The sequence below is a fragment of the Chiloscyllium plagiosum genome, chromosome 31 (assembly GCF_004010195.1).
Source record: "Chiloscyllium plagiosum isolate BGI_BamShark_2017 chromosome 31, ASM401019v2, whole genome shotgun sequence".
In the NCBI taxonomy this organism is placed as follows: Eukaryota; Metazoa; Chordata; class Chondrichthyes; order Orectolobiformes; family Hemiscylliidae; genus Chiloscyllium; species Chiloscyllium plagiosum.
The window spans coordinates 18,096,761-18,112,821 of record NC_057740.1 but is presented as its reverse complement, the minus strand read 5'-3'; the positions used below and the strand labels follow the sequence as shown (position 1 = coordinate 18,112,821).

Genomic DNA, 16,061 nt, shown 5'->3' with positions numbered 1-16,061 from the left:
CCCTCCGCTGAATTGTAATTGACCCATTACAATTCACCTTCACTTCAGCTTTTTAAGTGGTACTAAGAGAATATTATTTTGATTCCACTGCTGATATGTGCAGCCAGTTAGTGCTTGTTGTTAGCAGAAATCATTGCAATGAAAACACAAAGTTGGCATGCTGCCTGCATTTCAACCAAAGGGCACGGGTTAATCACACATTGCAATCCCCACAACAGGTTCTGGGGACTGTCCAATTTAGTGCCCTCCGTGATTACTGTGCACCTGCCTAAAATGGCGCATTTCCAAGCTGACTTCCTGTTCTCCTGAACTCAAGTTCTTTAAAGGCGCATGTGCCTTTCTTTTCCAAGTAGCCCTGAAATAATAAAATAAAATGTTAAATATTGCTGCAATACACCAGTAATAATAATTTTTAGTCCTGCTGAGCTTAAAATTTGGGGTGTAAATCTCCACCGTTCAGAATTAATTGAACTCAGGTTTTTTTTTGGGATTTTGCCTGGAAAAGGGCCTCAATTAATCCACCGCATTGGGCTCCAGTAGACATAACTCAGTGGAGGCACAGATGATTGAGAAAATTCACATTTATCAAGATCTGGTCTAATATAAATGTCAACCTTAAGTCAGTCAGTCATTTCTTATGTGAAAATTTGCTTGGCATAATATGGTAATACACAGCTTTCTGGTTTTTTTTTCCACAAAATTGTGGGGAAAATTCCAGATCTTTGTGATATTCTATGTACACCACTCAGGACCAAAATATTGCCTAATCCTTTCTGCTTACTTATACAGATCTGAAGGTGAGATTCTTTGCACAAAAACACAATGAATACAGTTGGTATCACTAAAACTCAGCCATGTAAACACTGGCAAGTTGTGGGGCACTTTTGTCTGATTCTGAGAGAAGAAGCAGAATTTAAGTGTTGATTTCCACTAGTGATCCATGAGCAACTGAAGGAAACCTTGGGTGGACGGTGGTGCTGGGGAGAACAATCTGATGCTTCACATATATGAATAATACCCATTTGGGGGAGGTCCCTGAGAGTACCCAGACTGGTAGGCTATAAAGCTGAAAAGCAAAATAAAGGCAGATTTCTGAACTAATCTGAATACTTGCCTGGAGGCACACTTAGGACAAAGCTCTCTGTTTTAAACTGAACAGTCTGTCAGTATGTTGGCTGTTGAAGTGTAAGAGGGGCAAACAGGCACAAATTGATCAAAAAAATTAATCTCAATGCAGAGGATTGCATTTGGAATTTAAATGTAAATGCAGGATAGCGTAGCTCAATGTCTTGGAATTTTTCACATGTACAGAAACCTCTTTTGAGTGTGACTTTTACAAACTGCATACACCAGTGATTGAGCCTTCATACACATGTATAACTGTACGGATTCACACACACAAAACCTTTAGGTCTTTCTGGTGTAATTGAAGGAGACGGAAGCAGTAAATGTTGACATCGAGTGACACAAGTGAAAAACAGAGCAGGAATAAACACTGTTGGTGCTTCAAGACAACCGTTGGCATATATTCAACTCAGTATTACAGCCATTCTTGGTGAGTTTTTCACTATGGTACAACATTGGACTTTTTTTTGAAGTTTTATGTTGTGCTTTGTGTTATAATTACAATTCAGTAGCCTCATAGTTTGGGCTTTACAGTAGGTCTGTTGCATTAATGGGTTTTTCCAGTGTAAATTAACGCACAATACTTTACATTCTGGATTGTGCCAGTGTTAACTGTATTTTACAGTTTTATGACCTCTGCTTGATTTCCAGTGCAAGTTATTGCACTGAATTTACTGTACAGTTTTATGATTTGGCTTTTGGATTTGATGGTCAGACTTTATAATATTAATGTACTGTGTTTATGGTGTTTTTTTTTAAAAAGATCTGGTTTATAACATTACTGCTGTTGTTATAATCTGGTTTATAATCCAGTTTTATTGCATTACTGTTGGGTTTTATAATCCAGTTTTATGGTCTATGGAGAAAATCACTGTTTGGGTCTATAATCCAGTTTTTATAATCCAGTTTTATGACATGGCTGATGGCTTTTATCACTTTGTTTTATTGTACTGCTCTTGGATTTTACAGTCCCATTTTATGACATTACTTTTGTGTTTTATAGTTTTGTTTTATGGCATTGCTGTTGAGTGTTACTGTACAAGTTATTGTATTAATGAGTTTTATAGTACAGTTTTATGGCATTGTTGGATGTAACAGTAGATTTGTGTGTCAGAGCCTCTGCAGGTTATAGTGGTTTCATGTTGTTAGATTTTATTGTAAGTTTTATGGCATTCCTGCTGGGTTTTATAATCCATTTTTACGTCATTGTTGGAGACCACATTCTATCCAACATGATGCCATTGTTCCAAGTATGTGCAGCATTAAAGTTCTGATTTGATCCAAAAGAGATTTTTCCATGACTGCCTCCAATTTCTCATTTACAAGTTGTCTCCTGGGTCCCGAAAAGGGAAAACCAGTGTAACTTGGAAATGAATGGCCCACACTGGTCTTTTATGTTTTAATATGGAATTCCAGATTGGACCAAACATCTGCCAAACCTATAGCTCTTCAAGAACACTGTAATCCTCCAATGCTGACCTCTTGGATATATTTAATTTCCTTTGCTCTGTCGTTGGAGACTGCAGCTTGAATTGCTGCAGTTTGAATAGGCTTCCAAGTTCTTGAATCTCCTCCAACTCTTTGCCTCAATATACTTAAGACGTTCCTTTCAATTGACCCCTTTGATCAACCCTCTGGTCACCCATCATAAAATTTCCTTTGGTTCAATATTGAGTCTGCTCCTGTGAAGCACCTTGGAACATTTTTACTATATTAAGGTGTAGCATAAACACTAGTTGTTGAGGTAAAATGGCTACTCCAGAGTTGGAATCCTCCTTTTGTATTTGTTGCGTAGTATATTGTGGTGAATCCCAGGCGCAAGTCCATGTCCTGCCACTCCGTGGTGCTGTGTCACCAGGCCACTGATGGTTTATTGCTTTAGAAAATGAAACAGGGATGCAGTCACAAAACATACAAAACAATTCACACATCTCCAGGAGAAAGTCTCATATCTGAAGCCCACAGGGATCTAGTGCTTAACTAATGCTTGCAATGGTAAACCAGAAGGTTACCAGAGAAGTGCTCCCATCTTCCCTGTTATATTAAATGCATCTGGGGATTAATCAAACATTTTAATTCTCTGTGGCATCGCCAGAGACAAAATTGTTTGTTCTGCTTTAGAATTCAAAAGAATAGTTCTACTCTTGACTGCTCTGTCCCTCAGAAGGCAAGTTAAAGCCCTATTCTAATCTCACAATTCACTTAAGTGCATCTTAGAAGTGTTGGATTTCAGATAAGATATTAAATTGAGGCCCTGTTTACTTACTCAGATATATAAGAATTTAAATTAAAGCATTCTCCTACATGTGGAAAAGCAATCCTTTCCTGGTCCAACAGAGATTCATTTATTATTTCTTATTTTGTGGATGTTAGTGGTGCAGAAATTGGTTGCTGCCCCTGCCTACGTAATGCCGTAGTGACTGAGGAGACAGGTGACTGTCGCCCAGTTGGACTATGATAGGAGCAGATCAGACTCTGTTTCACACCATGAATATTTTTGTACTTTCCAATCTTTTGTCTGTATGAAACACTTATGCTTTAGGGTCCGATTCTGGTGGTACTGGTGCCACAGGCAATCTCTAGCACTAGTTTCCTGATAGCAAACTAAACAGCTTTGCTACCCCACTCCTTGTAGGCTTGGAAGGGGAAAGGGTGGGGGGGCTTCATAGATAATAAAAAGCAGGCACTCTGACAAAATGATCATTTGTTTTGGTTTAGGTGGCCAATTACACACATAGAAAATTGCTCAAAAATCAGGATTGCAATCACAATAAAGACATGAAACAAACATTTCAGAATAACACGCTGAAACTGCACTCTAAAATGTTCCTCCTCTGGTCTTTAAAGTACCTTTCATAATCCTTTTACTTGGAGATGTCAACTTCTTTAAAAAGCTTTGGTTTTACCTTTTATTCCTCCATCCTGAATTTTCACTCTGCTACACCTGTGTTTGTAAGTCACAAGATGCTACAGGCCAAAGGAATTCAAAGCAATCTTAAATGCTGGTTGCTGCTGACCTCTACTTCACTCTGCAGCTCAGCCTAATATACACTTTTTTCAATATCAACAATTCATTAACAAACAGCAATTAAACTGTGAATCTTCTTAGCTTTTATTTTTTGAACATATAATTCAGCTTAAATGTTTACCATGACAGCAAAATACATGATGTGTCATAAGGTTTAATTTCCTTATCCTTATAGCACCCAGTTTGTGATGATCTGTTGGTTTTGTATAAGTTTGTCACTCTAACTTCCTCTAACATTTTCCGATCATGCTTTTCTCAGTGATGGTTGGAAAAGTCTGGTTTCTTACCTGATACTGCTTCAATAGTCATCTCCTCTACCCCTCCTTCCATTGCCACCTGTCGTCATTGTCAAACTCCTCTCCAGTACCAAAGTCTATCCCAAAGCCAATGCCAACTGTTAGTTCCCCTCTCTTGCTGTTCCCTGACTCTGACTCTTTCTCAACTGCATTGACCAGCATGTCTAGAATCTCATGTTCAGCAGCAGCTAGTTCCTCTATTTAGATCAGTTTCAAGCGTAAAGTGCTCTATTTCAGTATTTGCTGACACTCTGAGAAATTCCACAAACATCACTTGAGAAACCGTAACTGTATGATCTAAAATGACCAGGATGACATGAGAATGAGATTCACCCTGTCACCATTTTGCTAGTCAATCATAGCACTCAATATCCTAGCACCACATTCTTTTAAACACAGGATCCATTTTCTGTGGGAGTTTTGTCTCCTAAGGATCCCACACACCGAAATCAACACTTCACCTCTACCAGAGCTTGGTACTCTCTTTTCAAATTATTCCAAAGAATGTACAGCTGTATAATCCTACAACCAACTTAAAGGTGTCACATTCCCCTCCCACCTCTGGCCTCTGGAGCACTAATGCATTCAATCTCTGATCATGATTTTCAGCAATCCCAGATCCTGACATCGTATCCCAGCAACATTGTACCTCAAGCCTCCTCTTTCTATTACTAAGTCTGAGGTCTCCTGACCAATGCTGCAAGATTCCATAAAGCCCATTGTGGGGCTTCCACGCCTTGGAACCATTCTTTTTAATACAGGAAAATTGCACTTAGCTATTCCTATCATATGTGCAACCTTCTACATGAAACACCTTTTTCTAATCCCAATGCAGGTATTCTAATGTTTAAAAAGGTAAGACATTGATTACATATCATAATAATCAAAGTTAAAAATCACGCAACACCAAGTTATAGTCCAACAGGTTTAATTGGAAGTACTAGCTTTCGGAACGCTGCTCCTTCATCAGGTGGCTTTGGAGGACACAATTCTAAGGCACAGAATTTATAGCAAAAATTTACAGTGTGATGTAACTGAAGTTATACATTGAAAAATACCTTAGTTGTCTGTTGAGTCTTTCGTCTGTTCGAATACCATGATAGTTTCACTTCTTTCATGTGTAAATCACAAAACTTTTTTTTAAAGTTGCATTCTCAGGTTAGCTGTAACAATGGGCAATAGCTAGACAATGTGTTGAAGGTGTTAGCCCCCTGTGTTCTGTCTATACCATGATGTTTAAATTGATTCTAATCTAAAAAGTGATATAACAGAGTTTTACATGAATTCATGCAGTTTTACACTGTAAATATTTGCTATAAATTCTGTGCCTTAGAATTATGTCCTCCACTATCACCTGATGAAGGAGCAGCCCTCCGAAAGCTAGTGTGCTTCCAATTAAACCTGTTGGACTATAACTTGGTGTTGTGTGATTTTTAACTTTGTATTCCCCAGTCCAACACTGGCATCTCCAAATCATAATAATCAAGGCCTCTGATTTAGTTTTCAAAACCGGCATAGACATAATCTTGACTTTTGATCACACGCCCACAATGTTGTTTAATAAGAACATGACCTGATTGAATAAATCACTGCCCTGACAACATTGTGAGAATTATGTAACACACGATGGTGAATCCTCTGACGTATGATGAGCAATTGCAAATGAGTTGCACTATTGTGTATGAGAGCTCTTGTGTGGCATTGAGTTTCTGGTGGATTGCCTGATGCACTCAGTTGGAAGAAATTATGTTTTTGAAGAACTGTGTGATAATGTCATACTTATCATCTTGTGTTATCATGGGATATTTTCTGGGATCCACTTCCATGACTTTATTCATTATGTTATTAACACCATAATTCGTAGCCTTGCTGATTATGACATGCTACTTTACAGTGTGTTACAGTTATACCTATTACCTTTTCTGAAGCCAGGATATTCAACAAAATGTTCGAGTATATAGAGGTTGGATTTCAACACAGTTCAATGTCTGTGGAACTAAGCACTGGCAATTTGTAATTGGGGTGGGGTACAGCCACCAATCCTGCTTTCTATTGTGAGTCGATGGTCCATTTAACAATGGTAGAGGATGAACAAGTCATGAGTGTTTAGCATGAAGAAGCACTTGTCCTAATAACAATATTTAATTTATTGTATGATAGCAAAAGGCATGGGTATGTGTATGGAATGAGCTGTCAGAGGGTGTGGTGGAGGCTGGTACAATTGCAACATTTAAGAGGCGTTTGGATGGGTATATGAATAGGAAGGGTTTTGACGGATATGGGCCAGGTGCTGGTAGGTGGGACTAGATTGGTTTGGGATATCTGGTCAGCATGGACGGGTTGGACCGAAGGGTCTGCTTCCATGCTGTACATCTCCATGACTCTAAGTTTCATTCATTAATTAGGCATGATCGAAAAGATTGTTAGGATCCAGAATTTACACATTTGACCCCATTGGGATCTGGAACTGGACTCCTCATTGTCCATCCAGGATTGTGTGACATAGTCAGACTGGGTAGAGCTCAATGCTATGCAAAATTAATCCTATTAGAACAGGTACAAGCGTTTAACAATGCGGAGAAGTTGGTTTGAGTGATTCCTTTGTGCTGGAGATGGCTTTGGTCCTTGCTTTTAATTCTGAGTGAGATGGAATAGTTCTGTGATCTCTGGCCTTTGGCAGTTCAGTAGTGCATGAGGAAGTTCCTGCAATTAGGCAGAATACTGTGGTGGGATTTGGCTCACTTCTGGACTGCATTGTAGGAAAGGCCTTAACTATCTCAGCATAGGGATTAAGCATTGGATTGTAAGAGAACTGTACAGATATATTTATTCTCAAAATTATGACTTTATCACCTATCCTAGAAAATAAATGCTGCTTATATTGGGGAAAATTAATGAAAATTCAACTCTCTACCTTTTTAAATTCACTCCTGGGATGTGAATGTCACTGTTTTGTCAGCGTTTATTGCTCGTCCATAGCTGGCGTTGAGAAGATGCTGGTGAGCTGTCTCCTCAAACTGCTGCTGTCCATGTGCTGTAGGTTGACCCACATTCTAGGGAGGGAATTCCAGGGTTTTAACCCAGCGATATATTCCCGAGTCAGGATGGTGTTCCAATGTGTCTGTTGCCTTTGTCCTTCTAGATGTAAGTGGTTGTGGGTTGGAAGGTGCTGTCAGAGGATCCTTGGTGAATTTCTGCAGTGCATCTTGTAGGTCGTACACACTGCTGCGACTGAGTGTCAGTGGTGCAGGGAATGGATATGTTTGAATGTGATACCAATCAAGTGGGCAGTTTTGTCCTGGATGGTGTCAAGCTTCTTGAGTGTAATTGGAGCTGGCAAGTGGGGCATATTCCATCACACTGCTGACTTGTGCCTTGTAGATGGTGGATATTTTTTGGGGAGTTTGGTAGTGTTACTTGCCACAGTGTTCTTTAGCCTCTGACCTACTCACAAAGTTATTGTATTTGTATGGTGAGAGCAGTTCAAGTTCTGGTCAATGGTAAGCCTAGAATATTAATAGTGCATGATGCAGTGATGGTAATATGAGTGGGTGGCACAGTGGTTAGCACTGCTGCCTCACAGCACCAGAGACCTGGATTCAATTCCTGCCTCAGGCGACTGACTGTATGGAGTTTGCACATTCTCCCAGTGTCTGCATGGGTTTCCTCCAGGTGCTCCGGTTTCCCCCCACAGTCCAAAAATGTGCAGGTTAGGTGAATTGGCCATGCTAAATTGCCCGTAGTGTTAGGTGTAGGGGAATGGGTCTGGGTGGGTTGCAGGTTGGTGTGGACTTGTTGGGCCGATGGGCCTGTTTCCACACTGTAAGTAATCTAATCTAAAAAAAAATTCAGTGTCAAGGGTGGTGGTTTGGTTGTCTCTTATTGGTGATGGTCATAGTCTGGTATTTGTGTGGTGCGAATATTAGTTGTCACTTGTCAGCCCAAGCCTGGATATTGTCCAGATCATGTTCCATTTGAACATGGACTGCTTCAGTATCTGAGGAGTTGTGAATGTGCAATGTTCAGCACCAATCATTGGCGAACATCCCCACATCTGACCTTCTGATGGAGGGAAGGCCACTGATGAAGCCACTGTTCTCTAGATACTGTTGCAATGAAAGATCAGAACTGCAAAATATTTACAGATTATTTTCCTTAAAATTCCAAAATGTGTTTTTTTTTTTCGAGGACTGTTACATGAAATAAATCTATGAATAATCCCATGACATAACTGACATAATTCCATGGCTTCCTATGTGAAGGCCATGGAATGTCGCATCTGTATAGTATCAGGGAAACATCACTCAGGGAAAGGTTTATCAAGAAGTGATAACAAGGGGCTGACTAAGACCATCTCAGCAGAAAACTACCTCTTGCAGGTATATCTATTTTACCTATGAGAAAGTGAGGACTGCAGATGCTGGAGATCCGAGCTGAAAATGTGTTGCTGGAAAAGCGCTATTTATTTTACCTTCCAGGAATGTGTGTTTTTTGGCTGTATGTCCTAGGTGTGAATGAGAGAATTGTATGGACCACAGGTTCGAGAACAGCATTTTAAACACCCCTGCATTGCAGGTAAAACAAAGGGCAAATATCTCTATCTCTGTTGGAATTCAGTCACTGTCAAAGGAATCAGAATAAGGGAACATCTGCCAACCTGAACCAAAAATCTCAAAGTCAAGTACTCAACTGCCAGCATTACTAATAACCACAACACCATCTAATCTGCTCTTCATGAATAATTCAGAGACTGATCAGTATATCTTGCTTTTTACTTTATCTTTTTGAACTCCTCTTATTTCTACAGTGTGCACATGTTCCGTTGCTATTTTCATATTTAATAATTAACAAACTCCCTCTTTTTGTTAATTTAAGAAAGGCTGGTTAAATTAGCTCTTAAAACACAAGTTTGTTTCAGTGGGGGAGAGAGGTGCCCATAAGAGTAGGGATCCTTTTTAAATTCATCATGCTTCTACAAGTAATAAAGCAGAAAAATAACCAAGAGGAGCCAGTTCATTTTTCCTCACTTGGGAATTCAATGATTTGGTGTATCCAGTCTGGAGCTGTGACAAATTAGAGACCCTAGCCATTATATGGTCATAATCTGAGTAGCTTCAAAAAATTCACTTTTACAGTAAAATTCAGACAGCATATTTTACCTCTCTTAGGTGGGAATGAGGTGGTTGGTCTTGACCTACCAGTGTCCCAGTAATAGTTGTACGTCAGGAGGTTAAGGAAAAGAGGAACCCAGTGTAAATACACCCACTAATTAAGTGGTGCTGAGCTGCAGACTAATATGTTTCTGAGTTCTGTTGGACCTCTTCCTAATGATGATGCGCAGAAAGTGTTAAATTTCCAAGATTCATTTAGAAAGATTTATCAGAATGGAAAATTGTCTCTTATCCCCATATTCAAGGGCTGGGGTAGGCAGAAACAGATTAGTTAGTTTGTCTGTCATTTGGAAGGTGTTAGAATTCCAGTTTAAATATCTGACATAGTGGGATTCCAAACCACATCCTCATATCCATCCATAGATCAGTTTCATTACCAATACGTCGCTGCCTCTCCATATCACATGATACAATTCTGTTGTATCCACTCTGTGTTTTACAAGGCTAGTGCTGTTTGAGTTTGAAAGAGTTAACACTGAGGAATGTCATAAGCACCATCCACTATGATATATCATATGGATTTGTAGGCAGTACAGGTTAGGATCTCAAGAAGTGAGAACTAAAGCTGCTTTCCTGATTTGTCTCTGTAGCAATATCTATCCTATCAATGTAATGTGTACCTAGTTGTTAACAGACAATGCAAGAGACCATTCTAGTTAGACCTGGAAGTGGTTTTCTCCACCTCACTTGATGAAACAGGCTCTTTTCTTCCCTGAACTTTAAGGAGCAGCAAGGCAACAACCTTCATGACGAGCAGTAGTTCATACAAAGCAGTGAGTTGGCACACCTATACAACAGTCTATACAGTCCTTACAACTTTACTGAGATTCAGGCTCAGAACGGAATGCTGAACTCCAGATGGGCTGTGATCAAGGCTGCTTTATATAATTTGAAGCATCACTTCCTTGCCTTTGTATTTCAGCTCCCTTGAGATGAAGACAAACATTCCATCTGCCTTTGGATTACTTTTCATACCTGTGCACCAGCTTTAAGTGGTTTGTGTGCTCAAACGCTTAATCCTTTTGCTCTTCCACAGCTCTTAATCTGTCTCCATGAAGGAAATATTCTGATTTGTTCTTTGCTGGTCCAAAGTAGGTGACCTCATGCTCCCCCCTCTATCTCTCCATGAGCTCCATAAATTGAAGAAACTAAATATTTCCCCCAGCAAATATCTGAGCTATTTACAGCATTTCCAAGAACAGGTCACTCATTTTCTCAGTTGAAAGGGCAGGTTTGCCACTACATGCTGTGAAAATTTGTGAGTTTGTGTTTTTTCCAAAAGATTTTGGCACAAACTGGAAAATTGAACTTTCAAAGCTACATTTCAGGTTGTGCAGGACTGTAAAATATCAAAACCTGTCAGTTATAAACAAGCTAAATAGCAACAAATTGAATATATAAATCTGAAGCAAGTTACTAAGAATACCAATCCTGCAAGATCAATAAGAGAACCTCAGTAAAAGATCTGTTTACCAAACTGACTCACTTAAAGTGCCTTTGAACAAAATTTTATCTATGTTTTCTTAAAAACTGAAACTTGTAACGTCAAAACCAAGTTTTAACAAAGGTATTTAAAATTAACGTATTTCGCAACATCAAATGAAACTTCACTATAACATTTCCTTCTGACTATTGTCACTTAGATTGCCGTGCACTATAACACAGGATACTGCAGCAGCATTTTGTATTTCTGCAGTCTCTTGCACAATATCAAGTTGATTGTTTTATAATGTACTGTTGAAGAAAGACCACATGCCAAAAACTTCTCTTAGGTAAGTTTGTATTTTTTTCAGAAAGAAAGCACTGGTTTTCTGCACATTTGTGTGAACGCATGTATGTGATTAGTGTGAGAGTAAAACAGAGATTAACAAAAAAAAACAGATTCATTTCTAACATGGTATAAATTACAAATCCTTAAATTCCAAACTAACAATTATTTATTTTGCTTAAGAAAAGTCATTTTTTAGCTTTGGTTCAGAGTTTTCCCCAGCGCATTTACCATTAATTTGGTAGGGAATCCTTGGCACAATGCAGTTACATTCCTTTTCCCACCAAGATGGCTGTTCTGTTTAAATTGTGGTGACTGAGATGGAAACATTTCTTTCCTTTTATTCATTTACAGTTTGAGGGCATCACTTGAGGCAGCATTTCTTGCCCATCCCTAATTGCCCAGAGAGCAGTTAAGCATCAACCACATTGCTGTGGATCTGGAGACATCTCTAGACCAGACCAGGTAAGGATGGCAGATTCCTTCCCTAAGGGGGATTAGTGAACCAGATGGGTTGTTCTGACACTTGACAATGATCATCATTAGATTCTTAGCTCTAATTTTTTAAAAATTGAATTTAAATTCCACTTTCTACCATGGCAGGATTTGAACCCAGGGCCCCAGCTGGGTTTCATGGATTAATACTCCAGTGATAATACCACTGGGCTATTGCCTCCCCAATATACCATACAAAGCATTTTGCAATACTTTTGTCTGTCTGTTTTTAGAAAATGATTTGAATACAACCAAGAGATAAACTTCTGTATTTTTAAATAAAAGCGATTAACTTCATTTTTAGAGGGAACTTGCATTTACTTCTGTAGAAAAAAGTCACTCCATTTCAAGGGAACACTCTGGTTATTCAGTTTTTAATTCAGTTTCCATAAAATGTATTTACCCAGCTATAATTAGTGAGTGAGGCATTAACTATTTGCTATTAAATGGAAAATCCTAGGGTTAGGAGGCGATTTTAATTTTTGTGTGTTCACCTGATAACAACGTAAATGCTTTTGTTATAATTAGATTTTTATCTAAAGAAATTGTTAGGACTCATGTTAAGTAAATATTATTTCTCAAGGTAATTTCAGGAAATATTTGACTGGTGGGAAGTCAGATTGGTAGGGACGAGAATTATTTCAAAATTATACATTTTTTTCCCCACCTTCTAAGAGAGTGGCAAAGATTGATGGTAAATTTTGTAGCTTGATAGTGAGGATAAATTTTATTAACTCAACTTCATATATTTACATTCTGGAAAGCCTGAGGGAACAAAAGAATTTTTTTTTGTTGTTAATTTATCCAGTTGTGATATTTATTTATCTAAGGCAGTGTTGTTCAATGTGTTAGTCATTGGATACATATGACTAATTGAGATTCCAGATGTGGCTAATTGTATTTCTGATTGGTAAATAAAAGTTGAGTAATAGTTAAGAATGTGATCTCAATCCTCCTCTTTGCAAAATATAATTTGTGTACTTTAACTTTTTGTGTTTCGCTCAAACACAAAGATGAATAGAAGAGTGTATATGTTTTTTTATGGCTGTGAGTGTTTTACTTTGGCTGCTGATTATTCTGAAAATGATTTCTTGGAGTATGGCCATTGGAGTAAGGTTGATGTTTATAATCCTCCATGCCCTTGAGCAGGAGATTGTGGGCCACCTTTTTGAATTACTGCATTTCCTGTGATTCTGGTTCTCCCACAACCTCCAGGATTTTCATCTAGGAATGACGAAGGAATTATGGTATATTTCCAAGTCAGGGTGGTGTGGTGTTTGGAGGCAAACTTGGAGATGCTAATTTTCCCTTCTGTTCCTCTGCTGTCCATGTCTTTCAAAGGGGTGGCAGTCATGTGTTTAATAGTAGGGGAAATGGTGTCAGATTTTTAAGTAAATGTGGACACATGGAGAACACTTACCAGAATTGTGTATATTTGTAAGCTGTATTTTGTTAACAATTATTTTAAGTCGTTAAATTCAGTGTAGTTGTAGCTCCAGCTGTAGCTAGTCATCAATTTTTATTGAACCCTGATTGAGAGAAACAATAACTACGTTTCATAGAACATAGAACATAGAACAGTACAGTACAGAACAGGCCCTTCGGCCCTCGATGTTGCGCCGACCTGTGAACTATTCTCAGCTCGTCCCCCTATACTATCCCAAAATCATCCATGTGCTTATCTAAGGATTGTTTAAATATCCCTAATGTGGCTGAGTTGACTACATTTGCAGGCAATGCATTCCACGCCCATACCACTCTCTGCGTAAAGAACCTGCCTCTGACATCTGTCTTAAATCTATCACCCTTCAATTTGTAGTTATGCCCCCTCGTACAAGCTGAGGTAATCATCCTAGGAAAAAAGACTTTCACTGTCTACCCTATCTAATCCCCTGATCATCTTGTATGCCTCTATCAAATCCCCTCTTAGCCTTCTTCTTGCCAATGAGAACAGGTTCAAGTCTCTCAGCCTTTCCTCATAAGACCTTCCCTCCAGACCAGGCAACATCCTGGTAAATCTCCTCTGCACCTTTTCCAATGCTTCTACATCCTTCCCGAAATATGACGACCAGAACTGTACACAATATTCCAAGTGTGGCCACACCAGCGTTTTGTATAGTTGCAGTATGATATTGCGGCTCCGGAACTCAATCCCTCTACCAATGAAACCTAACACACCGTATACCTTCTTAATAGCACTATCCACCTGAGTGGCAACTTTTAAGGATCTATGTACATGGACTCCAAGATCCCTCTGCACATCCACACTACCAAAAATCTTTCCATTGACCCAGTACTCTGCCTTCCTGTTATTCTTCCCAAAGTGAATCAGCTCACATTTAGTTGCATTGAACTCCATTTGCCACCTCTCAGCCCAATTCTGCAGTTTATCCAAGTCCCCCTGCAACCTGTAACACTCTTCCACATTGTCCACTACTTCACTGACTTTAGTGTCATCTGCAAACTTACTAATCCATCCACCCATGCCTGTGTCTAAGTCATTTATAAAAATGACAAACAGCAGTGGTCCCAAAACAGATCCTTGTGGCACACCACTAGTAACTGGGAATAATTCTCAAGACAATGAGGAGGTGATGGCCTAGTGATATTATTGCTGGATAGTTAATCTAGATAACATTCTGGGACCTCCGTTCAAATCCTGCCATGGTAGATGATGGAATTTGAATTCAATAAATATTTGGAATTAAGAATCTAATGATGACTATGAACCCATTGTTGATTGTCAGAAAAGCCCACCTGGTTCACTAATGTCCTTTAGGGAAGGAAACTACTTACCTAGTCTGGCCTATGTGTGACTCCTGACCTACAGCAATGTGGTTGACTCTTAACTGCCCTCTGGGCAATTAGGGATGGGCAATAAATGCTGCCCAGCTATTTATATGCCTATGTACCTGTTAGATACATAAAACCCAATGTTGCCAGACCACTGATTCCACTCCACAACTGATCTACCCCTTATTTTCATTTTTGACCAAATGTAGGAATCCACTTTGAGCCAAATCTACATTCCATACCCTGTCCAGTTTAGTCAAGCTCTACAGTGTTACTAAAGCAGAAGATTGCACAACACCATATCCAAGCACTTCCCCTGAAATCTGCCAAATGTTAAGACTTTCCACTCTCTGTTTCAGCCAACGGGTGCTTGTCCAAATACCTCTAAAGCTTAACGTTGGTTGGGTCAAGGTGAGCACCATTTGAACCGGTTTCGAAACTAAGTTTCCAGAGGGTAGTTCACCAGTCAGGATAGCATAGCTGCCATTTCCCAATGTGTGTGGCTAACAGGTCAAACTCCTGATAGGCAGAAAAATCTATCTTGGCTCCTAACATTATACATTTTCCATGAAACAAAAGTAAAGAATAACATCTTAAAAGCTAAGATTGGATATATGTATTATTATAAACTAGAAAAAAAAACACAAATTAGTTTCAATTACAGTTTTGACAGAATTATGGACAGACTCTCATATTTTCAAACTCTGGCAACATGTCTGGGAATACTAGGTATAAAAATACAACTTGACTCATGTACCGTATAAATCAGTGATCCTGATGTTTGATATATGTAACATAGCATATCATTCCTTCTCCATTGCATCACAGGCAGCACCACAGACAATGTTCCTCCACAACATTGGACAAAGCCATACATGCAACAGGTGTCTGTGGTGCCTCAGATTTCAAAAGCTGAAGTAGAAATCATATTTTGGGCGCTGGAAGAAAGTGATTTATCAAAAGAATGTTTGGAGCCAAAGACTAAGCAGTCACTGTTAGGTGTAATTGTGGAAAAACACCAATTTATTAAAACAGCTAAGACAGATGAAGAACACAGCTACTCGCATACATGGGAATGTTTGAAAGCATTCAGGACCACTGATTTAGTTGTAAGCATCCTACTTCATTAAGAATGCTTCTAATGCATATATATGTCTACTATGCAAAAACACAGTCACATATTCATACACACCCACTATACTATTGTCTTCACTGTTCAAAAGTCAACAGTGTTTTCTTCAAAAAAAAGTCTTCCTTTACCAAAAGTTTGGATATTGAATTTCACTTCTTCACTGATCATTAATTGTTGACAATACCAACTTTACATTTCTACATTACAAAGGTGTCTCAGAGAAATTTAAATAGTAGCAATTAGCTATAAAATG

General features: G+C 38.9%; 1 protein-coding gene across 4 annotated transcripts in view; it reads left to right on the top strand.

Annotated features, from left to right (window-relative positions):
* Positions 1–16,061, top strand: part of nrtn (neurturin) — a 140,215-nt gene that overhangs the window by 65,713 nt on the left and 58,441 nt on the right. The window contains exon 2 of one of the 4 annotated variants that reach the window (XM_043721084.1): positions 1,412–1,555. The exons of the other annotated variants lie outside the window; for them this stretch is intronic. The gene's annotated coding sequence lies outside the window, so the exon portion shown is untranslated. The remainder of the gene's footprint in view (positions 1–1,411; positions 1,556–16,061) is intronic. 4 annotated transcript variants of the gene reach the window in all.